The following is a 24,790-nucleotide window of genomic DNA, read 5'->3' as shown; positions in this document are numbered from 1 at the left end:
AGTAAGCACAAAATAAGTGACTGTACAGTGCATAAGTAAGAGCACATTGACTTATATACCCCATTTTCTGTTCAATATACTGATGTTCTTTTCAAAGGCAATATAGATTTCCAGTTATCTCTGCCCTGTTGCTCAGCCATTCAGCACTCCCGAGCATGGAGAGGTGGTTATATGCAAACATAAAGAAAGGTGGGTGGAAGGATGGTTTTGTGATTAAGGCATTGGATTGTCATTCAGGAGATCTAGGCTCAATTTTAGGCTCTGCCACAGACTACATTTGTGACGTTGGGAAAGTAACTTAATCCCTCTGTGACAGATCCTGATCTGTAGAAGAAGGTAATAATAAGATCTGGATGGAAAATAATAGTTCTGTTTTGTGAAAACTTTTGAGGTTTCAAAATTTATTTTTGTTCCATATGGGACAAAACAAAATCCTTAGAAAGTTTTTGTGAAATAGTATTAATGATGAAAAGTCCATTTGCAGATCAAAAAGATCAGGTTTTTTGGTTTGCGTCTCTCTTTTTCTGTTTCTCATCCACACTGAACCTAAGAAACCGTCTCATCAAAAATTTAGTCAAAATCCATTTTTTCCACAATACATGTTGGTTTCAAAGAAAAGTAACAATGGCATATTTGCAAAACGGGGCCTCAATCTCATTTAAGGCATCTAGGTATCACTGAAACAAAAATAAATAATAATAATTAGACGGCGGAAGCCCCATTTTTCTGAAACTTATTTTGTAGTTTGTGATTGTTTCATAACTTCAATAGGAATTGCAAGAATGTGCTATCTTCCTCTCTGGGTAACGGTGCCCAATTTACAGAAGGTCGCTGTGATTCCCAGAAGAAGGGAGAGGATCGCCCCAAATAGATTTTGGAGGGTAGGAACGGCTAAAAGCTACCATTGTGCAGAGATATATTTCTTGGGGAAGGTGAGTGAATGCCAAATAAAACTGATGCTGATCTTCTAAACTTTCTGTAGAAATACTGCAAGAGGGAGAGTCTTCTTATTTGCTCACAAGCAATCCATCTGCAGTCACATATCCTCTGTTATATACTGCAGCTACTACAGTGTCCAGTTCTTTCTTAGCATATTAATAACAATAAGAAAAATCTAGATTTGTTGATCATAGATTGTTCCTTAATTCATCTCTATTGACATGTTAACCTGAGGGGACATTGCAGCTACTCTGGCCTCCAAAGACATAATGCAGGCTGCAGTCTCACGCCATCCTGAACACCCAGTATGCTGAGCAGACATAACTCAGAAAAACGGAGAGGAAGAGAGAGTGCCTCCTCCCTTATACAATTAACGCCATCTAGTGGCAACAACTAAAGAGACCTCCAGGAAGATATAAATACAGCAGTTATTAATAGTCTTCTGAGCACATTAATAACACCAAGTAAAATTCAATAATTTATGTAAAGAATGAAGTCCTAAACATTCTATCTCTCCCCCCCTCATCTTTTTGCATGTTGCAGAATGAGATATAGCATCAATTATGTAAGCAGGCTTTATGTCTATTTCTTCTACAATCATAAGCAAGAGAGACATATTTGAGGTTCCGGTGTGATCACTGAAAGCCTTCCTACAAATGCCTTGTTGCCATGCATTTTCAATATTGGCACTAGGTCAGAATTACAGTACACACTACTCACATACTGAGCTGTGTAACCAATCCTCAAGGCACTGGAGGGTATGTGTAAATGTACCGTAAAAGTAAAAGATATGAACGGAGACCTTAGAAAATCTCAGAGGCATGCACCCTATTGAGTAAGAATGTGCCTTCTGCACTGCTCTACTAAGGTGCACAAAATAGTACCCATCAATGGGACATAACTGTGTCCTTTTAGGATATTGGACTCTCCAAGATCAGTTAAAAAGTAGATTTATATGGACAAACATGAATTCTGATCCGCAATGAAGACTATCTCTTGTATCATGGGGCAATTGTGAGACGTGATGGTACATAACAATCTATGTCGGGTCATATTACTCACTGTTGCCTTTGAAAATTACAGGTACAATAGATGCTGAGCTAATGTTTTTCTTAGTGAATTCTTTGTTTTCTCCTTACACTGAACTCTCTGAATGAAAACTGCCAGGGTAGCAATAAGAGGGGAGGTTTATGCTTTCTCATACACTAAAACTGACATTACGACTTTCCTAAAGCTTGCTTCACCCATACGACTATCTTCTCCTCTCAGCTACATGGATGTGATTCCATTGAAATTATTGGAGTTTGGTCCCAAACTCTACTTTTATATCATCTCAAAATTATTTTTTCTTATCTCAGACTAGCACAGGAATTAAAAGGCACGGTATCCTATTTTCCATACACTTTAAGGAGTTGCAGTACATTTTGAGCATTTTCCTCGAATTTACTGCTTGAATAAATGATATATATCTTTTGCTGCTATTGAGCTCCACATTCACAATCACTGAAAGAACTTGTTTCCATATAAAATTTTAATACACAGCAAATGTGTACCTTGCATAATCTGGATTTCACTTCCCCCTCTGATTGTATCACCTTTCAGACAAGTTATTTATTTATAGGAGGTAAACCAAGGAAATCACCCACTTTTAAACTGGGCCAGATCTTGAGAGGGGGGAAATCGTGTTACACCAGCTGAGGATCTGGCTTTATGTTCCTTGGTTCAAATATTCAATACATTCTCAAGTAGGGATTTTAGCCTGCTCCATCCATATATATAGTTTACTGTGGTTTGCTAAATAAACTACAACATGCTAGATATACCTTGAGCCACAACTTGAAAACTTTTGTGCACCTTCCCTCTAGGAAAATTACAGTACACAATCTAATTTGAATGGTAGACTGCTCTAGCACAGCTCAGAGCAGAGGAAGTACATAGAAGAGCCACAGGTTTAGGGCAATGCAAGTGAGAGTTTAAAGCCAGCTTTGCCTCCCACCACTGATCTGGCCCATACCTCTCAAGTGTAGCTCAGTTTGAGTCACTCATTCACTTATTTCCATCCCAAAGTTCCCTACATTCTACACAAATTTGGCATCCCCTCATTTTTACTGTTGAAACAGTATTTACATCTGAAATAAAGAACCGGGAAACACAGGTCATAGAAAGAGTCATTTGGCAAAAGGAAAGAACCTTGCATCATTTTAAGTTTGCTGCGTGAATAAAAAAATGTTGTGTGTGTCCTTCATTTTGCATATTTATCACACATTGTAATCCCATGTTTGGTCCTTGCCAGGTTGAGAGGCATGATCTGGCCCAGGAGCTTCACCAGAATTGATGGGAGAGATTTTCAAAGGCATAAAGGGGAGTTAGGCATCTGGTTCCCATTGACATTCGTACCTTTTAATGCCAGGGTTTCTTCCTTTTATACATTTGTATCATTCTGTCTATTGTGTATAATCAGGATTATTTTAAAAAAAAAAGTAGAAGAGACACCCGAGGGCTCCAAGGCTTGAAACCAGGTGTGAAAAATAGATATCCTACTTGACATTGGACCAGAATAAATTCATTCTCTATTGATTTTTGGATTCAGAGGCCTGATCTTCCTCATTCAGTTCTCCCACATAAATGGGAGCTAATATTCCTCTTCTGCGTAAAAAATGAAATTAAAGTATTAATCAAAATCATATAAATGAGGCAAAAACTCAACCCTGCCCTTGTGCCTAACTAATTATTTTGAACAGCTCTGGTCTGTTCACCTCTGTGCTGAGTTGGTAATGTATCCCCCTTCGGTCGATTCAAGATCTCTAGCAACACCTATGGGAGAATCTTTAATTAATCCTCTGTTACTGTTGTAATTGCAGTATCCTGAGGGAAAGGCTGAGTAGCCAGGAATATTATTTTAAACATATACTGTAAACAACATTTGTCCTCGGGAGAGTTCAGTTAATACAACAGTTTTGACCCTTTCACTGCTGGGTGCTTAACAGTTTATTTTCTTAAACCAATAAAAAAGGCTTATTTCCTTTCATGTGGTCTTATTTAGACTTCATGCTAAAAAAACACAACTGAGTGCAATTACATATGAACCCACCGAATAAAATAATTGCTTACAGGCTGCTTAAAATATTTCCATGTAAATGAAGAAAGCCCTGCCTTTTCACTCCCTTCCACCCTACTGTCTCATTATTAAATGCAGGTCTCTGTGAAAACAGATTTCTCAGACAGTGGCATAATCTCTAACTCTGCAGTATCCTTCATATTTGCTGTAAACAGGATCTGCTCGTTTTGCTTATTTCTCTTAGGCAGTCTATATAAAGGCAGCATTATCCAGTGGATGGAGCAAGGGAACAAGGATTCCTGTATCCTGTTTCCAGTTCCGGCCAGAGTGAGGTGAATTTTTCTAATTGTAAAACATAAATAAAATTTCAAATTAAGTTTTTTTTGTAAATGTGACCAACTGTAGGACTGGTGTGAAATTTTTCAAATTTAAAATGTTGACAAAAAGATTCCTAAAGGAATTTTTTTTTAAATATTCACAATTTTCCTCCCTTTTTTTTGAGCAGCTGTACTGTGCCATGGACTCACTATGTGTTATTGGGTAAGTTATGTGAAACTTTTTATGCCATCTACCCATCTGCATTATGGGTAGTATAAAGCATATCGATTCCACCAGGTTGCTCTCATGGTAAGTTAATATCTGTATAGAATTTGAGATTCTCCCATGACAGCTGTTATATAAGTGCAATGCATTTTTATAGTGAATACAAATAAGAAAGCAAAAGTAACACTATCATTTTTTTAAAACTTGACTCTCTCTCTCTCTCTCTCTCTCTCTCTCTCTATATACTAAAATAAAATTCCACTTGATCACATTCAGAGATGCTCAGATACCAGGGTGATGAGCACAGTAGAAAAATATAAACATTAAATTAGATAGATGCATCTTGATTATGCTAGGTCTGAACTTGGCCCAGTTACTACATCTTCCTCTTGTTTTAGACATTATCCGGAGCTAAAGCTGTTTGCCCAGACCATAATCACCCTTACTTGCTCACTGATTTCCCAGGATGATACTAACAACCACGTCTGGTTGCTGGCTTATGCACACTCCCCTTCTTTAAATTTTTCTTTCTTTCCTCCCCAAGTGGCTATGCCTATGGAGATGGAAGCTCCTTGGCACAATAGTTGTGCCAGCTTTTTGAATCCACTGCTACTTCTACACTTTAGAATCTCAGCCCCGTCCCAGGATCTGAAGAGTTTTTTAACTTGCATATTGGGATAAGCCTTCAGGCAAAGCAACAATCCCTTCAGATTCCTCCTCTCTTTTCTCTCTCTCTCTCTCTTTTCCCGACAGAACGTTTCAATATCCTGCGCTCTAGCACAAACTTCAGAATGAATATTGTTTGCAGGACAAATACAACGAAGTAAATCTTCTCACAGGGCCAGTCTGGGAAATTAAACATTGATTGGATTGCACCCAGAAAAGCATGAGGAAAAAATACAAATAGAAACAAACAAAACAGCCAGGGCACAAACTCATTTACCTGCAATGGACGGATTAAAGGTTCTGAGACTCAACAGGCCTAAGCTGAGCCTTCTTCATGACATTCATTACACTAGTATTATCAGGCCAAGAAAGGGAAAAACAATGATAAAATGTAAACACTTTTGGAGACTTGTATATTGCCAGAGAGACACAGACTATAGGGGGTGGGCTGGGGGGATAGAAGGCGGAGAGGAGGAAGAAAAGCTGTTTTGTAGTGAAATCATGTTTTCCACAGTGTGAAAAAGGATCATGACCACAGTTAAATCACATAGGATTAGGCCGTAATGTACAAAGAACCTTTCTACAAACGGAACTTTATTCTCTGAATTTAGTAGAAGGTTCAACTGTAATTAATTTGTAAAAGGAAAAAGCAAGCAATACGTTTCTTAAACTAACAGTCCTGAGAATATAATACGTGTATCTCTCTTCTGGAAAATTTATTAAGCATTAGTTTAAAAAAAAAAAAAGACACAGAGAGAGAGAGTGAGACCGAGAGACCAAACTGAATCTCTCTGTTCTTGCCAGTTTCTGCGGCTGTGGTGAATTATCGCAAACTTCATAAATGTAAGTAAAAATGGAACCCTTGAAGTCTCAGTCACTTTATTTCAACAGAATGTAACCATATTCCAATTTGCACTTGAATTAATGGGAGACTACATAGCTTTGAAAGTCTTAAAGAGCATGTCACACCTATTATAACACATTTTATTAATCAGTGCCTTACATTAAGAGAGACCATCCAGCCAAGCTTTCTGCAACTCTTTCAAAAGAAGAAAAAAAAGAAAGAAAAAAATGCATTTGTTCTTTGCATGCAGTAGTTCAGTGATATCACAAACCAATTCTGTTAAGCAGACACATTAGGAGATTCATCATAACTGTGCAGAACATTCAGCTTCACTTAAAACACCTTCACTGATAGTTAATACTAATGCTATATTTTTTTAATGAACACTAAATGTTAATACTTTGATATCAAGGGTTTATTTCCTTCCATTTTCCCCCCATATCATTTTGCATGTCCGAGCTCCGTCAGAGCAAACACTTACTATATCCCTTTGATGTTGTCAAATATTAGGACTGGCTTTTGACAATGTTGATACAGCACTGTTAGTCAATATTCATAGGTGTAACCTGAAATGTTCAAGAAGCAATCATAGTGATTCATAATGGGAAGAATGATGTACAGTATGTAAAAAAATAAAAAATGCTAGGTTTTCATATACAGCTCAGTTCAGCGCAGACATCTACAGTTCAGGTTCTATGATACTGGTAGATCTTGGTAATAAAGAGAGAATTCCTTTTTTTCTTCATGTGGAAAAAATGGTACCGGTAGGGGAAGGGGAGAAAGTGGAAACTGCTGTGCAAATAAATAATAATAATAGTCATAAAAATAATAATTAACCCTTAATCATTAATAAAAGTAAACTTCAGATATATTTTATTTATAATATATTAGCTGTAAGATTAAATGTATGTTAATTATAATAAATTTATAATTCATAAATAAACTTTAGTCAGAAAACTTTGTTTTTTCTGGCTTTTGGTAGGAGTATTTGACCTTCCAGAAGGAAAACAATAGTAGAAAATGCTTCACATTGGTAATGGGGCCGAGTCTAGGGATATTTATGCATGTGAGACACACCTAATAATCTTACCAGTCTATAAAGCTATTCAGAACCATTTTACATGTCTTCCAAATGGAAAAAATAAATATATGTTCCATTATTGAATATTAGGTGCAGTTGGAGCAATGTTAAGTACTACACAACACCCTTTTTGATTATTCTTTCTAAAATGCCTCAGCATTGTCAATTTATGTATTCACCTGTTATTTCATCATGCAATCACAGGGTCAAGTTCCACCCTCACAAGTACATATGAGTGGCCTGGATCTGGGGACAGAGTATGGCCTGCAGAAATTAGAGGAGGAAAGGGTTTATTTGCCTATTTACCCTAGCATCCTGGCAGTGTTGGACTGTTCCCTATATTATAAGTTGGAGTGCTTTGTCCAGTTCAGTTTTGAATGAAGGAAGCAGCAAGACTTCTACCATTTCATTTTGAGGCCTTTTGAAACCATAGTTGCATAGATCTCACTATTAGGCAAGATTTCCTAAATGTTCCTATTTTCAATTTCATCTCATCCCCCCCTTGTGCAGTGCCAATAAACAAATAATGTGCAAAGAACCTGACCTCCCAAAATTGTAATTTATAGCACTTTCCAGAATACAGTATGCCAAACAAACAGGCAGGCTATACAGACAGCAATAGATGTTTTTAATTTTGTTTATTATTCATTTGTTAGTTCTAAGAGAGCTCACATAATCTGTGTGGCTGACCTCAAATTAAATTACATTGCCACTCTATTTATATTTTCATGATAAACAGAAATACAGAGCATGACATTTTCAGCATCTTTGCTACCTCTGTATGTAACATAAATGGAACCATTTCTTATTGCTTTTTATGCAACACTGATATGCTGTTGAAGTCTCTTATATCAGACGAATGGACTTCATTATACAACAGAACACTTCATAAGTGCAAACCTTTTGGGATGTCAAAAACCCACGGAATTCTCTACTTTACTTTCCACCAAAGCTGCCAGAATTGCCTGGGTTTGGCAGTCTTACTTACAAAATTCTGTTAGTGGAGGCAGAAAATCTAAGCCTGGGTCCAGTCACTGCCAGTCTGCCACACACACATAATAGATCTCAACTTTCCACATCTGATCATTGTTTGAAGGGCCAGTTAAAAGCTTAAATACACGGGACTTTCCATCTATAACCGGAGCATTTACTCCCATTGATATCCAACCCATTCTGAAAGAGAAATATGTTATGTGTATGGCAAAGTCACTTCCAATTAGGCTGATATGCTGTTTCATGTCACACGGTTGAAAAGTAGGGGGCCCGATCCTACAAGGTGCCAGGCACCCTCAAGTTTGAGGGCTGTGCACACGCTACAAGAGACATTTACCACCTTAAAGTGCTATTAAAAATGTTTGACACACTAAACATACAGAATCCTGTGCACTTTAAACAGTCTCTCATTTTCCAGCAAAATATTCAACACAGATTCACAGTGGTTTATACCAAATAAGTCGTATCGTTTAACTTCGATTGCAAAATTGAAGTCAGTGGGATTAGAGATGTGTACTGGTATAACCGAGATCATGCGACAGTTCTACACAAGATATTCAGACCCCTGCTGCTCACTCCTAGGCTGTGACATATGGGTGGTGATTAGCCTCCATCATCATGTCCCTGGCGAGGTCAGATGCTATGCATGTATGCACAAGCATCAGTAGATGGTTTTATAAGTTATAAAGTGATGCATGTCAAAAGACAGTAAGGCAATTTTAGCGTATATCAGGAATATAGGCTTATAAAGAGAAAAGAGGTCTTTTATTTGTTATTAAACAGGCCACTTGATCGTGATTTTCTTTTTGATGGTGCCTTAGAAAAGCGGATTTATTGATAAAAATATTATCTTTTGCTTTGTAGGGAATGGATGTCTCACATACGTATCTCAGGGAAGAGTCACTAGATGTAGCTGTCCAGAGAACTGAACTGCTAGCTAAGGACCTGTCGTCACTGTTTTTGTATTTGGTTCATGATAGTCTCCTTTGAAAGAGTTACACAAAACATGGCTCAGTTATACCCATATACCAGCCTTTTTCACAACACAGTCATCTGTCAGGTATGTATCTCTGTCCACACTTACCATGCTGCTAGCAACCATGTTGTATGTGAATACAAACCGTGTTTCGAGTTAATCAGGCCATTAACGAGGTTCAAGCTCATTTACATATTGTAGTCTAGGTAGGGCCTATAAAGATTGATAGTTGGAGACGAAGGCGGACAGGAGGAATTCCAGAATAAAAAATAAATCCTGAGGTGTCTGCAGGCTAAACAGACACAGAGTCTCAAAACAGGAATGGGCTGGAATAAAAATTCAAAACAGTGTTTAAGATAAATATTTATAATATCACAGAAAACACTCTGTAGCATATTCAAGTTTAGATTTTAAAGTCTCTGATCAAGGTCCATTTGTCCTTCCTTTTTCACTTTCCTGTATTCAAAAATCTCTTTCCAGCTAATTAAGCAGAGAAAGACAGAGAAAGATCTAGTTCTTTAAACACCTGAAAGGTATAAGTAACAAAGATCAGGAGTTTAAACATAAAGAGACTAATGTATTAACCTAGCTTCTCTCAGTCTGTTTATGTACAGATAAAGAAGAGGCCAGTTTCCAATTGTTTAAAGCTCAAGTAAACGGGGTCTTCCAGAACCCTCATCATCTATGTGTCTGATGGATCACAGAGGCTCATTTTAGTTGGGTTTTTGGTTTGAGAAAGGATTAATGTATTTTTCAATCTTTATAATATGCTGGAATTTGTGTAGGATTCTTCCCTATCTAAGACTGTATAAAAAATCATCCTCTCTTTCCCTATCCAGAGCACACACACACAAAAATAGGATACACATAAAATCTCAGGTTTTAGACTTAGTAAAATACTTCTATCTAAATGCAGATTTCTGGGAAAATGTCCTAGAAAATTTACACCCAGCATGCAAATCTGTGCTACATGGAGAATTTCCAGTAGGAGCTCTTTTAAAAAGAATGAGACATGCATTATGTTTTGATTTGAGTGCCCAAGAGAAGTGAGAAATATCCTGTTCTCTAGTTATCCAGGGCTCAGGTTCATTGCAACCAGCATTATGCTTTTCTATGCTAACTTTGGTTTAGATATAAATTAGTCTCATTCTTATCACGAGGATAATTCAGCTTCCATACTTACCACCATACTAAAAAAAAAACCCAGAGCTATTAGTCATAAAAAAGTTCTAGTAAAATATCATCCGGGATGTAACTCTATTGACTTCAACGAAGTTACTCTAGGTTTGCAGTTGAGCCAGTATACTTTAATATTATTTAATATTAACCGGTCTTGACATACTCTTTAGTTCTTTAAAAAGCTACTTTTTGGATGACAGTACAAGATATGGCAATTTTTAAAACCATTGAGCTGCATGGTGTGCTTATTTGCATGGTATTACCCAGAATGCCTTTCTTGATGATAGCTGTTTTGTAGGTCTGCAGCTTTGAGTTGCCAGTATGTGAATACAGCACTCTCTTTGGTTTGAATGCTTTGAAAGCACGATTTGTGGGAAGCTTACATTACTTTTATTCCTCACTAATGTATTTAGATGTTGTCTATTGGTCTAAACATCAGCATGGGAACAAGAAATGTCTTGGATTCCTTGTCCAGCTCTCAGATCTATGATTTATTTATTTAGAAAATCCAAACCCCACAAACAGTCACCCGTCACAACCTCTCGGCTTGTTGACAGCTTAATTTCAAGGGGCTGCTCTTGCCAATGTAAAATGCACATATGCCAGGTGATAGCATAATCCACCTCTGCAAAACAGCATATCCTGGTCTCCATGCTCAAATCCTCCTCCATGCCCCCCAAAAAATGTCTGGGAGAAAAAGATGGGCCTTGAAGCATTCTCAGATGTTAACAAGCGCAGCTTCTGGATGGAGAACATATTCCAAAAATGAGGCGTCCCCATGAAGAATGTTCTCAAAGCTATCTTTGATGTTCTTCAGTGATTGGCCTTATGGGCCTGTTTACTCTGTATAAATATTTTGAACCAATTTTAAAATTGGTTCAGCTAAACCGACTTTAAGGAACCATAGTTCAGAGGTGGTTTAAGGTGGCCTGACCCATTTTAACTTAGCTGATCTCATGAACACCTCAACATCACCTTAAATCTAGGTAAAGAGTACACACTAAGCAGTTTTAAAATCAGTTTGCCTGAATCAATTTTGTAATGACTAGAAAATGTCTGTAGCGTATGCAGGCCCATCAAGGTTAGCAGCCAGCACCGACACCATGCTGTTCTTAATGAAATATGCCTTAGGTACAGCACACCACTATATTAGCCAGATCAGCTGCAACTGCAGTATGGAGGCATATTTTTTTAACTAAGGTTTGGATAATGGACCAAAAAGAATTTGTAAATTCTATGAGAGTGGGGATCCATAACAGTGTCTGTAACCTTTAGCTTTCTCTTTTATGATCTTCCTATAATATTCTTCTTGAAGTTGAAACATGCTTGAACTTTCTTACAGAACTATTAGTTGTAGATATTAGTTGAAGATAGAACACATGGCAGAGTTGGGATGACTATGGACTTGTCTACATGGTGACTTAGCGTCCAACAAGCCAGGGTGTGAATCTACAGCATACCAGCATGCCACACACCAACTCACCATGTAGACAAGTCCTAGGGATGGCTCTGAGATATATTTTCCGACATTCACGGAAAATAAAATGTGCAAAACTGAAAGCATACAGAAGTGCCTTTGGTTTGGGTTGATGACCATTAAGGTTCCAATTCAGCGAGCTTAAGCATGACTTCAATGGGGCTTAAGTGATTTTGCAGAATTGAAGCATAAAATACGTGTCTAATGTTGTTATACAAAGCTCTCCAACAATAACAAAATTTATATATTTTTTTCTTTCTCCTCTTTCCCTTTAATGTAGGGTTTTGCAACTTTGTAGCCAGCCCAGCTTGTGGCATTACAAGCTCCTGGTATATCTTGATTTTAGTAAAGCTTCTGATACTGTCCTGCATGACTGTCTCATAAATAAACTAGGGAAATGCAAACTAGATGGAGCTACTATAAGGTGGGTGTAAAACTGGTTGGAAAACCGTTCCCAGAGAGTAGTTATCAGTGGTTCAGAGTCATGCTGGAAGGGCATAATGAGTGGGGTCCTGCAAGGATCTGTTCTGGGTCCAGTTCTGTTCAATATCTTCATCAATGATTTCGATAATGGCATACAGAGTACACATAAAGTTTGCAGACAATACGAAGCTGGGAGGGGTTGCAAGTGCTTTGGAGGATAGGATTAAAATTCAAAATGATCTGGACAAACTGGAGAAATAGTCTGAAGTAAATAGGGTGAAATTCCATAAGGACAAATGCAAAGCACTCCACTTAGGAAAAAACAATCAGTTGCACAAATACGAAATGGGAAATGACTGCCTAGGAAGGAGTACTGTGGAAAGGGATCTTGGGGTCGTAGTGGACCACAAGCTAAATATGAGTCAACAATGTAACGCTGTGGCAAAAAAAGCTAACATCATTCTGGGATGTATTAGCAGGAGTGTTGTAAGCAAGACATGAGAAGTAATTCTTCCGCTCTACTCCACTCTGATTAGGCCTCAACTGGAGTATTGTGTCCAGTTCTGGACGCCACATTTCAGGAAAGATGTGGACAAATTGGAGAGAGTCCAGAGAAGAGCAACACAAACGATTAAAGGTCTAGAAAACATGACCTATGAGGGAAGGTTGAAAAAATTGGGTTTGTTTAGTCTGGAAAAGAGAAGACTGAGAGGGGACATGATACCAGTTTTCAAGTATCTAAAATGTTGTTACAAGGAGGAGGAAGAAAAATAGTTTTTCTTAACTTCTGAGGCTAGGACAAGAAGCAATGGGCTTAAATTGCAGCAAAGGAGGTTTAGGTTGGACATTAGGAAAAACTTCCTAACTGTCAGGCTGGTTAAGCACTGGAATAAATTGCCTAGGTAGGTGGTGGAATCTCCATCATTGGAGATTTTTAAGAGCAAAAGGTTAAGAGGTTAGACAAACACCTGTCAGGAATGGTCTAGATAATTGGTCCTGCCACGAGTGCAGGGACCTGGACTAGATGACCTCTCAAGGTCCCTTCCAGTTCTATGATTCTATGATTACAGTGATACAAATATGCCTAATGGGACACAATAACTTGACAATTTTGCTTTGAGTGTGGAACTGGTCAAACAACCCTACCATCTACTGCCACAAAACTTGCCTGTTCAATCACCCCATTGCAGCTGTTTGCATGCTGTTTCTTCCCAGCTTCACTGCTGTTCTCTATATATTCTGACTACTAAATGGAGCTGGATCCAGCTGCCATTCCAATGCTCTTCCCTTTCCTCAGTCAGACACAAAACAGGCATAACCCAAAGATTCAGCTTCAAATTTAGAATCCATCCAATTTGAGAAGATGCCAAAGTTCCAGAGCTGAAATTATCAATCACTGACTGAAAGTGAAAGGCTGGACTCCTCCATCTGGCTTTCCATGATGTCAATAGGACACATGCATCCAAGGACCAAATTTGTCTCTTACAGTCAAATAAATTTATCTAATTAGACAATTTCCCAACTCTGAGGGGCTTTCACTGTGGCACTGTCAATAGATGGATACCTCAGATGAAAACACAGATCGGCAGAATGGGTTCACTAAACACTGACCATTTGCCCCTTGCAGTGCCATAAATATTTACCACTACGATGGTAAATGATGACTTTGTAATGGCAGATGCAGTAGATTTTATATTACCTATCCATTCTGAGGGCATCTCCTTTTTAACACTACTAACACAGATAATACATTTTATTTCCATTAGTTCTACAATACAGAGTTAGTACTACTTTTTTAAATGACGCTCACATACAATCCTATTAGTACCTCCCCTTCAGCCCTTTCTTCTCACAATTCACACACACATTCACACACACACACTCATGCTCTACAGCTTTTAGCATCCACAGCGCGGTTTGTTTTTACTTACAAAGGATACTCTGCCATGACTGTCACCAAAGTTACATAATTGGAAGGAAACAATAAAATGACAGATTGCTTGTTCTAAATAATTGGATAGACAGGGTAGCAAACAGTGGGTTATGAAAAATATTCCTCAAAGGATGTCAAACTTCAATAACTCACGCAACAAAAAGACACTGAGATCTGTCCTCCTGTCACAATGGAATATTTTTAAGATCCAGTTATAATTTTCTACATCAATTTTTAAACCCTTTTTAAAAAATAGAGAAGGGAAAGGCTGAGGATCATTGCTGAGCTGTGTTTTAATGCAGCACCAGAATGCTCAAATATAGGTTTGGGAAAGGGCATACTAATCCTTTAAATGATGCAGTGATGCCATGCTCACTATTATTGTTTATATCCCAATTGTACACTGAGGGCCTAACTGAAATCACTGCCCAATTGTGTTAGGTGCTGTCCATACACATAGCAAGAGACAGTCCTTTCCCTGAAGAGTTTAGTCTAAACTGACAGGAAAGTCAAAGAAACAGAGCCAACATGGCTTACCCAAGGTCACACATCAGGCCAGTGGAGAAGCTGAGATTAGAACCCTAGGAAGTGGGATTCCAGAACCCAAGTCTAGTGCCCTATTCACTTACCATGCTTACTAGCAGCTAATTTTGGTATATAATATGCAGCAGAAATATGGATTTGTACAGTTCCTAGCACAATGGAGCCTCTACTGTAATGAAAATAGTAATAATAATAAGAAGAATATCCTGGCATTACTGAGTTTTGCTGTCCACGTTCTATATGCAGGCCTGGGTGCTATTGGAAATGTCATATCTATACTGGAATTTTTCTGACTAATTATCAAAAGTAACTCCACTGAAATCAATGGAGTTGCACCAGTGTAAAACAAGTGTGAGACCTGAATCAGGTCTTCTATGTGGTAAATTAGGACCAGCTCTTAAACCTACTGGAGTCCATGGGAGTGCCTCCATTGTCTTCAATGGGGTTTGGATCAGGACCTAATCCATTGTCCACACAGGGACCAAATGTTTAACTAATGGTCTTATTTATTCCCTGGAAAAAATGTGTGTAATTTTAGTGATCAAAGGGTTCTAACAATGTGCCTCAATTATCCTTTGGCCCATGATTAGAACCTATATCAGACTCTAAGACTATGTTCTTTCTATTTACCCCCCTCACTATCATGCTACTTAATCTCTTGCGGTCCCACACAGTGACTCTCTTAGTGAGTCTAACCGCTACTTTAAATTTTTGTGGTGGCTGAAGATTTGTACATTATATCTATTGGAAACCTAACTATTATTATAGACAGTATGCTTGTGCTATACAAAAGACTATAAAATTGTTCAGGCCATACCAGTTAAGTTATCATTAGTATGTTTATATTTATATTATACTAGTTATATTTATTATAATTTCTTAAGAAACCAGAGAACCCAAGAGGCAAAGAAAAGGCAAACAGAAATGGTAGCAAAAGCTATTGACCACTGGTTCTGAGCCTGGGGATCAGAAGTCAAAGGAGGTTCATGAACAAGTTTCAGGGGATCATTGTGACCACCTTCCTTTCTCTTTTAAGCTTAAATTGGAAAGTAGGTTCCAAAACTTTCTCTGTTGTAAATATTTGCATATAAAATTATCATGAAGGAGTGGAGGGTAGAAATATACAATTTCTTCATTTTCTAAAAAAAAAACCAACCCTTTTGTTATTGTCGAGTTGGTCTCACACAAAGCCTGCCAAACCCAGCCTTACCTAGCATACCACACAATTTACATAGGGACATGACAGATTCCCCATGACTTGAAATCTTTACATCAAGACAGGATTTTTTTAAAGAAAAGACATAGTATATTTCAAACAAAAGTTACGGGCTTACCGCAGAAATTATTGGAAGAGGTTCTTTGGCTTGTCTTATGCAAGAAGTCAGACTAGATGGTCATAATGGTCTCCTCTGGCTTTAAAATCTATGAAGCTGTGAACCTTTACCTATCTAATACTTAGGGTTTGATGTTCTTAGGTGTGGGATGTAATTAAGGGAAATCAGTAGTTGCATAGCTTCCTATTGCTTTTTAGGTGTGACTATTATCATTGAAGAGCAACCTCTTAAACTGACCTGGAATCAAGAATAAAAGAGGTTTCAAAGTAGCAGCCATGTTAGTCTGTATCCGCAAAAAGAACAGGAGTACTTGTGGCACCTTAGAGACTAACAAATTTATTTCAGCATAAGCTTTCGTGGGCTACAGCTCACTTCTTCAGATGCATAGAAGTGAGCTGTAGCCCACGAAAGCTTATGCTGAAATAAATTTGTTAGTCTCTAAGGTGCCACAAGTACTCCTGTTCTTTTTTTTGAAGAATAAAAGAGGTTCCTCTCCAGCAACCCAGGCACAAGATGACGTCTGAACTAGCTATATATTTAGATGGCAGCATAAACTATATATGGTGGCCCACAAGAATTGCTCACCATCCTCAAATATGGTGCAATTTCTGCCAAGCTATCATGGCTGTTTTCATTAAGTGCAAATGACAGTTGTCTCCAGTAGGTTACAACAGTAGGTTACGTTTAAGATATATTAATGGCTCTGAGTTATCTCGTGAAATGTGTGTCACCTCTGAACACCACATGGCACCCCATTTTGGGGCATATAGTATGGTATGCATTCATGAGGCAACAGAGGACTAATTAGACTGTGTCTTTAATACAAATTCATTTGCAAAGGTTTCATGGTATTTAAGTATACATTTGGTTTTGTGAGCAGAGAATATATTTTCCTAACTAGGTTCCACACTAGTACGTTCATGTTTCTGACCATGCATTTTGGTAGGCTTCTCAGAAAAATGAGGTGTTAGTTTTTAGAAACAATTATCATGATGACCTTGATGATTAAGTATGATAATTAAAAGACGTTGTGAGTAATATGTTTTATATCATAAACATTCCTTTCTGATTTACTTACTGAGAAAAAAATGCCATTTTAGAAAAGAAATGAGTATTTTTTAATGTGATTAGCAAGCCATCTGTTGACATTTCAGTACAATCTCTTATGAAAGTCCCCAGCTTACTGCTTCAGTGTTAGCAGAGGAAGAACCCAAAATAGTAACGCCTTTTACAGTTACATCAGCATAAGGTGATTCAGAAAGGGCAGACTTTAGAGAACAATAAAATACATATTTACTAGAGCTGTGCAAAACTTTCATAATGAAGCCTGAAGGCAAGGGAAAATCACCTGGTTTTGTGTTTTATTATTAACCCAAAACTTGGGCCAAGTTTGCAAAATGTTTAGCTGAAGCTTGAGGACATGCTGACAAATCTCTTCTGCATTTTGAGCCAACCTAGATCAGTTTCAAAAGAACCAGGGCAGATTGGGGTGGAAGTCATGGACAATTAGGTCACTAAAAATAGACAAAATTGGTGGGCCTGATTCATCCCACAGTTACACACCAGCATAATTCCAATAAAATCAAGCCTGATTCACCACTTGGTTACCCCAGTTATACACCAGTTATAGCTCCATTGAAGATCATGCAGCCTAAAGGATTCATCTGAATTTTGCTTTAAGAGTTGGGATTTGTTTGAACCTGAAACTCAAAACTAAAATCAGTGGGGTGGTGATAATGGTGCATGAGGCACAGTTGTGCTAGGGCACATGAGGTTATGGGGACCCAACCAGTCCTGAAGTTGAGCCATGCTGCAGCATAGAGAGGCCACTGGGAAAGAATGAAACCTGTTGCACCCCCTTCTTCCCAGGGGATGAGAGGGATCCCCGACCAAAGTGACTCAGGGCCCCAGCTGTAAGCAAACGGCAACAATGTGTGGCGAAGACACGAGAGGGTCGCAGCACTTGGGGAATGGGGGCTGAGATAGTGAGTTGGGGCAGAGCTGGAGGGGATTGAAGAGGGAAGCTGGGGGAAGCCTTGTGGGGGCCTGAAATGTGGCTGGGGGTGGATCAAGGAAATGGGGGGCAGGAGAGGAGCTAAAAGGGCCTGGATTGATTGGGTTGAGGGTTGATTGGATGAGGGATGGAGAAGCTGAGGGCTGGAACAAATGAGGCTGGAAGGGGTTTGAGTGAGAGCTAGGGGCTGATTCAGAACTGGAGGGGAGTGAAGGGGCTATAGGGAGAGCTAGAGCATCTGTAGAAAGGAAGCTAGCAAGGAGATGTTGAATAGCAGAGCTGGATTGGGGCTATGGGGGATCTGAGGGAGCGGGGGAGGCTAGGCATGAGCTAGGGGAGGGAGCAGCTGGATTGGCACTGTGGAGGTGTTAGAGGGGCTTGGGGGCTGGACTGGGGCTGAGGGATTGATTTCAGAATCAGAAAGGGGAACTCTAGCCCATTCTTGGGCCCTTGTTACGCCACTGACTAGACTCTGAAGGAGTATGTGTAACACAAACTAAGTTTACACAAACCTTTGCAAATGTAGAGTTTCACACAGTTCCAGTATTTGCCATTTAAGAACAGACTGAAGAGCTCTGGCAGAGTTGATGAACATGAAACAAATCCATGTAATGGACTGCCCTGTGCCATATTACTAGTGACAAACATTCTTAGCTCTTGTAAAGAGAGGTATTGTTTCATCCATAGATTTCAGTTTGCTACACAAAGATGGGTAAGTATAATTGTCCACATTTCAGAGATGAGAGAACTGAGGTGCAGAGAAGCATTTTTAACCAGGTCCAACAACTAGCCTCTGGCAAAGATGCAGGGCCGGTGCAAGGAAGTTTCGCGCCCTAGGCGAAACTTCCACCTTGCTCTTTCCCCCAAGCCCTGCGGCAGCTCGCCGCCCTGAGGCACCCCACCCCCGTGGCAGCCCTGCCCTGAGGCGCCCCCCTCCCCCGGGGAGCCGTGCAGCAGCTCCCCACCCCAGCTCACCTCTGCTCCACCTCCTCCCCAAGCACGCCTCCCCCGCTCTAATTCTCCTTCCCTCCCAGGCTTGTGGCGCCAAACAGCTGATTGGCGCCGCAAGCCTGGGAGGCAGGAGAAGTGGAGCAGCGACTGCACGCTCGGGGAGGGGGCGTAGGAACGCTGTAAAAAAAAATTGGGGGTACCGCTTTTTGGCGCCCCCAAATCTTGGCACCCTAGGCAACCGCCTAGTTTGCCTAAATGGTAGCACTGGCCCTGCAAAGATGAGCATAGAACCATAGTCTCATGAAGTCCATACTTCAGTCTCAGCTACTAGACCATATCACCTCCACTCTATGGCTTCCAAAAACTTAAAATAATGCACCTCAGTGATACTGCCTCTATTCTTGAAATAGTCAGTAGCTTGCATTATGCATCCATTTTCAGTTCCCTGTTAGTTTGCATACTATTTATTTCCCTCCTGTTTATGGGAAGTTATGCAGGAAGCAAAAGGAAAAGGAAGAAAACAGCAAGCTAACAACTGGGACAAGAAAGCAAAAGGAGGAATTAGGGAGGGGGGTTGGTTTTCTTTTCAGTTACTCATTCTAATTTTCCTCATAAGTGTCAGTTGAGGCAAGCTTCTCAAAGACACTGTTGACTTCTGTTATTGTCTGAGAGACTTTTGCAGATAGAGAATAGCTCCAGGGCTACTCTAATCTCCTCAAGCCACCCAATTAGCATTCGACCCATTGTGAGAAGCACTATGCATTGAATTTTCAGTCACCTGGGCCTGGCGGACATCTGCGAATGATGAATGTTTGCTTGTTCTCAAGATACAGGGGTCCTGAACAAGTGGACAGCATATGTACCGTAATTTTCAGGCTAAACACTGCAGTTCCTTACTAATTACTAAAGATGCAGATGCTTACTTTGTTTCTCTCTCTCTCTCTCTCTATCTCTCGCTCCCTCTCTTTCTTTGTTCTGAGTAACAGCTCGAGCAATGGAAGAATGGCAGTTTAGACGCCAGAGTGTCTTCTTTGCTTGAAGTGGGTTGAGTACAATATCCTTTCGTTCTGTTATATTTACAAACCAGAACAGTTGAACTCTACATCAAAAAGCAGCCAAAGCATTTCTTCTGTCACTTCACAGGCTACATATCTCACCAATATCTGCTTGTGTAAAGTAAGAAATTAAGATTTTGTGGAACTCCCCTAAAATACAGATACCCCCACTTGCGCATGAACCTCACTAAGATCCCATCATCTTAATCTAGCCATTTTTTAAATCTTAAACTAATTAAACTTGATTTATTCCTGGCCACATTAGTAATTGAATGTACCTGGGTTAAATGAGATTTAGAAAAATGTTAGACATACCAGAGCAAAGGGGTGAAAGGACTTTGACCCAATGAGTCATTTCAGTCATGTCCTGCTTTTAACCCTTTCCTCTATGCTCCTTTACAATCAAGTAATACATCCCAAGATACAATATGAGCTAGACATTAAGAGCTCAGTTGGGAGCCTTAATGCACAGCAATACATGGGAACAAGAGGGTGTAAGATATCCTCTTATGGCCTACCTGCATCACAGGGGGCTGCAGAATGAGAGGGGCTGAGACTGAGAGTAGACGTTGCTGGGCAGCTACATCCTGCCCCATGTGAGTGTGCAGGTAGTGGAAGGGGCCTTGATTCAGTCCCCAAAGGAACCTCCCCCTCAGCCCCAATACCAGAGCCAGGATACAGGGATAAATTATCTCTACTCTTGAAATAGCTGACACATATTACCTCCCGCTGGAGAAAGGGGAAAATATCTACTAGGTTGTCACTCTGAGTCACAATCTGGTTCCTGCCCTTCTCCTGGGACAGTGCAGCAAACCCAGGCCTGGTCTACACTACGAGTTTAGGTCGACTTTAGCAGCGTTAAATCGACTTAAGCCTGGACACGTTTACACTACGAAGCCCTTTCTGTCGACTTAAAGGGCCCTTTAAACCGGTTTCCTAACACCACCTCGACAAGGGGATTAGTGATAAAATCGACCTTAGGGGGTCGGAATTGGGCTAGTGTGGACGGAATTCGACATTACTGGCCTCCGGGAGCTATCCCACAGTGCTTCATTGTGACCGCTCTGGACAGCACTCTCATCTCAGATGCACTGGCCAGGTAGACAGGAAAAGCCCCGCGAACGTTTGAATTTCATTTCCTGTTTGCTCAGCGTGGAGAGCACAGGTGACCATGCAGAGCCCATCAGCACAGGTAACCATGATGGAGTCCCAGTCCCAGTCCCAGGATCGCAGAAGAGCTCCAGCCTGGACCGAACGGGAGGTACAGGATCTGATCGCCATCTGGGGAGATGAAGCAGTGCTCGCCGAACTCCGAAACAGTAAAAGAAACGGCAAAACATTAGAAAAGATCTCCAAGGCCATGAAGGACAGAGGCCATAACAGGGACGCGCGGCAGTGCCGCGTGAAAATTAAGGAGCTAAGGCAAGCCTACCACAAAGTCAGAGACGCAAACGGAAGGTCCGGGGCAGAGCCGCAAACATGCCGCTACTACGCGGAGCTGCATGCCATTCTAGGGGGTGCAGCCACCACTAGCCCAAGCGTGTTCTATGAGTCCCTCTCTGGAAACGGGGAAGCGGGTTCGGCGGACGAGGAAGATGAGGATGGAGAGAACATAGATAGCTCACAGCAGCAAGGAAGCGGAGAAACCAGTTACCCCAACAGCCAGGATATGTTTGTCACCCTGGACCTGGAAACAGTAACCCCCGAACTGACCCAAGACCCTGAGGGCACACAGGGGACCTCTGGTGAGTGTACCTTTGTAAATATTACACATGGTTTAAAAACAAGCGTGTTTAATGATTAATGATTAATTTGCCCTGGCAATCGCGGCCAGTACAGCTACTGGAAAAGTCTGTTAACGTGTATGGGGATGGAGCGGAAATCCTCCAGGGACATCTCTAGAAAGCTCTCCTTCATGTACTCCCAAAGCCTTTGCAAAAGGTTTCTGGGGAGGGCTGCCTTATCCCGTCCGCCATGGTAGGACACTTTACCACGCCAGGCCAGTAGCACGTAGTCTGGAATCATTGCATAACAAAGCATGGCAGCGTATGGTCCCGGTGTTTGCTGGCATGCAGACAACATCCATTCCTTATCACTCTTTGTTATCCTCAGGAGAGTGATATCATTCACGGTCACCTGGTTAAAATGGGGCAATTTTATTAAGGGGACATTCAGAGGTGCCCCTTCCTGGTCTGCTGAACAGAAATATTCCCCGCTGTTAACCACGCGGTGGGGGGGACGGTTGAAGTGACCATCCCAGAGAATTGGGTGTGAGGGGGAGGGGAGTTAGTTGGGTTTGTGCTGCATGTTAAACCTGAAATCGCAGCCCCTCCTTTTACATTGCAAACCCATTTTAAATGGCACGGGTGCTTGGTATGGGAAATGAGGGCAGAACTGTTTGAAACCATCCCCACATGTTAAGAAGGTTAAAAAAGCCCAAAGACTATATGTCTTACCATGGCTGCCTGCAAGCTGAAATCTGTGTCCTGGCACTGCGTGAGTGATCTCTCACACCAAACCAGGAGACTCTCAATATAAGAGGAAAAATGCGACCTTGTAACGAAAGCACATGTGCTGTGTGATGTTGTGAACAGCAAAATCTAACGTGAAAGAGTCTACCCATTGTTCTCTAAAATGTATCTTTTTTAACAACCTCTCCCTTCTCCACCAGCTGCAAATCTTACTCCTTCGCAGAGGCTAGTGAATATTCGAAGAAGGAAGCGAAGGACGCGTGACGAAATGTTTACTGAACTTCAGACTGCCTCCCACGCTGACAGAGCACAGCTGAATGCGTGGAGGCAGTCAATGACTGATTTTAAAAAAGCCCAATATGAGCGAGAGGAGAGGTGGCGTGCTGAAGAGGAGAAGTTGCGTGCTGAAACGCGGGCTGAAGAGGAGAGGTGGCGTCAACTTGTAATCAGAAAGCAAGAGTCGATGCTCCGGCTGCTGGAGCATCAAAGTGATATGCTCCTGCGTATGGTTGAGCTGCAGGAAAGGCAGCAGGAGCAGAGACCGCCGCTACAGCCCCTCTGTAACCAGCAGCCATCCTCCCCAAGTCCCATTGCCTCCTCACCCAGACGCCCAAGAACACGGTGGGGGGGCCTTCGGCCACCCACTCACTCCACCCTAGATGATTTCCATAGCAATAAGTTTTAAAGTTTTAAATTGGAGTGTGTCCTTTTCCTTCCCTCCTCCCCCACCCATCCCGGGCTACCTTTCAAATTATCCCCCTAGTTGTGTGCTGAATTAATAAAGAATGCATGAATGTGAAGCAACAATGACTTTATTGCCTCTGCAAGTGGTGCTCGAAGGGGGGAGGGTAGTAGGGGAGGGTGGGGTGGTTGGTTTGCAGGGAAGTAGAGTTAACAGGGTGGTGGGGGAGGGGCAGAGGGTTCATCAAGGAGCAACAAACAGAAGTTTCACTCCGTAGCCTGGCCAGTCACAAAACTGGTTTTCAACGCTTCTCTGATGCGCACCGCGCCCTGCTGTGCTCCTCTAACCGCCCTGGTGTCTGGCTGCGCGTAATCAGCGGCCAGGCGATTTGCCTCTACCTCCCACCCCGCCATAAATGTCTCCCCCTTACTTTCACATATATTGTGGAGCGCACAGCAAGTAGCAATAACAATGGGGAGATTCTTTTCGTTAAGGTCTGAGCGAGTCAGTAAGCTGCGCCAGCGCGCTTTTAAACGGCCAAATGCACATTCCACCACCATTCGGCACTTGCTCAGCCTGTAGTTGAACAGGTCCTGACTGCTGTCCAGGCTGCCTGTGTATGGCTTCATGAGCCATGGCATTAAGGGGTAGGCTGGGTCCCCAAGGATCACGATAGGCATTTCAACATCCCCAACTGTTATTTTCTGGTCTGGGAAGAAAGTCCCTTCCTCCAGCTTTCGAAACAGAAGAGACTGCCTGAAGACGCGAGCATCATGTACTCTTCCCGGCCAGCCCACGTTGATGTCGGTGAAACGTCCCTTGTGATCCACCAGGGCTTGCAGCAGCATTGAAAAGTACCCCTTGCGGTTTATGTAGTCGGTGGCTTGGTGCGCCGGTGCCAAGATAGGGATATGGGTTCCGTCTATCGCCCCACCACAGTTTGGGAATCCCATTGCAGCAAAGCCATCCACTATGGTCTGCACGTTTCCCAGAGTCACTACCCTTGATATCACCAGGTCTCTCATTGCCCTGGCAACTTGGATCACAGCAGCCCCCACAGTAGATTTGCCCACTCCAAATTGATTCCCGACTGACCGGTAGCTGTCTGGCGTTGCAAGCTTCCACAGGGCTATCGCCACTCGCTTCTCCACTGTGAGGGCTGCTCTCATCCTGGTATTCTGGCGCTTCAGGGCAGGGGAAAGCAAGTCACAAAGTTCCATGAAAGTGCCCTTACGCATGCGAAAGTTTCGCAGCCACTGGGCATCGTCCCAGACCTGCAACACGATGCGGTCCCACCACTCTGTGCTTGTTTCCCGGGCCCAGAATCGGCGGTCCACGGCATGAACCTGCCCCAGTAACACCAAGATTTCCACATTGCTGGGGCCTGTGCCTTGTGAGAGGTCCATGTCAATTTCCTCATCACTATCGTCGCCGCGCTGCAATCGCCTCCTCCTCAGCTGGTCCTGGTTTGGCTTTGGCATGTCCAGGAGGCTCTGCATGTTTTCCAGGACAATGCGCGTGGTGTTCATAGTGCTCAGAATTGCCGCGGTGATCTGAGCGGGCTCCATGATCCCAGTGCTGGCTATGGCGTCTGGTCTGAAAAAAGGCGCGAAAGTAGTATCTGACGG

Source organism: Terrapene carolina, unplaced genomic scaffold (genome assembly GCF_002925995.2).
Source record: "Terrapene carolina triunguis isolate 2854851 unplaced genomic scaffold, T_m_triunguis-2.0 Scaffold96, whole genome shotgun sequence".
Taxonomy (NCBI): Eukaryota; Metazoa; Chordata; order Testudines; family Emydidae; genus Terrapene; species Terrapene triunguis.
The sequence above is the reverse complement of the archived record's forward strand: the minus strand, read 5'-3'. Positions refer to the sequence as shown.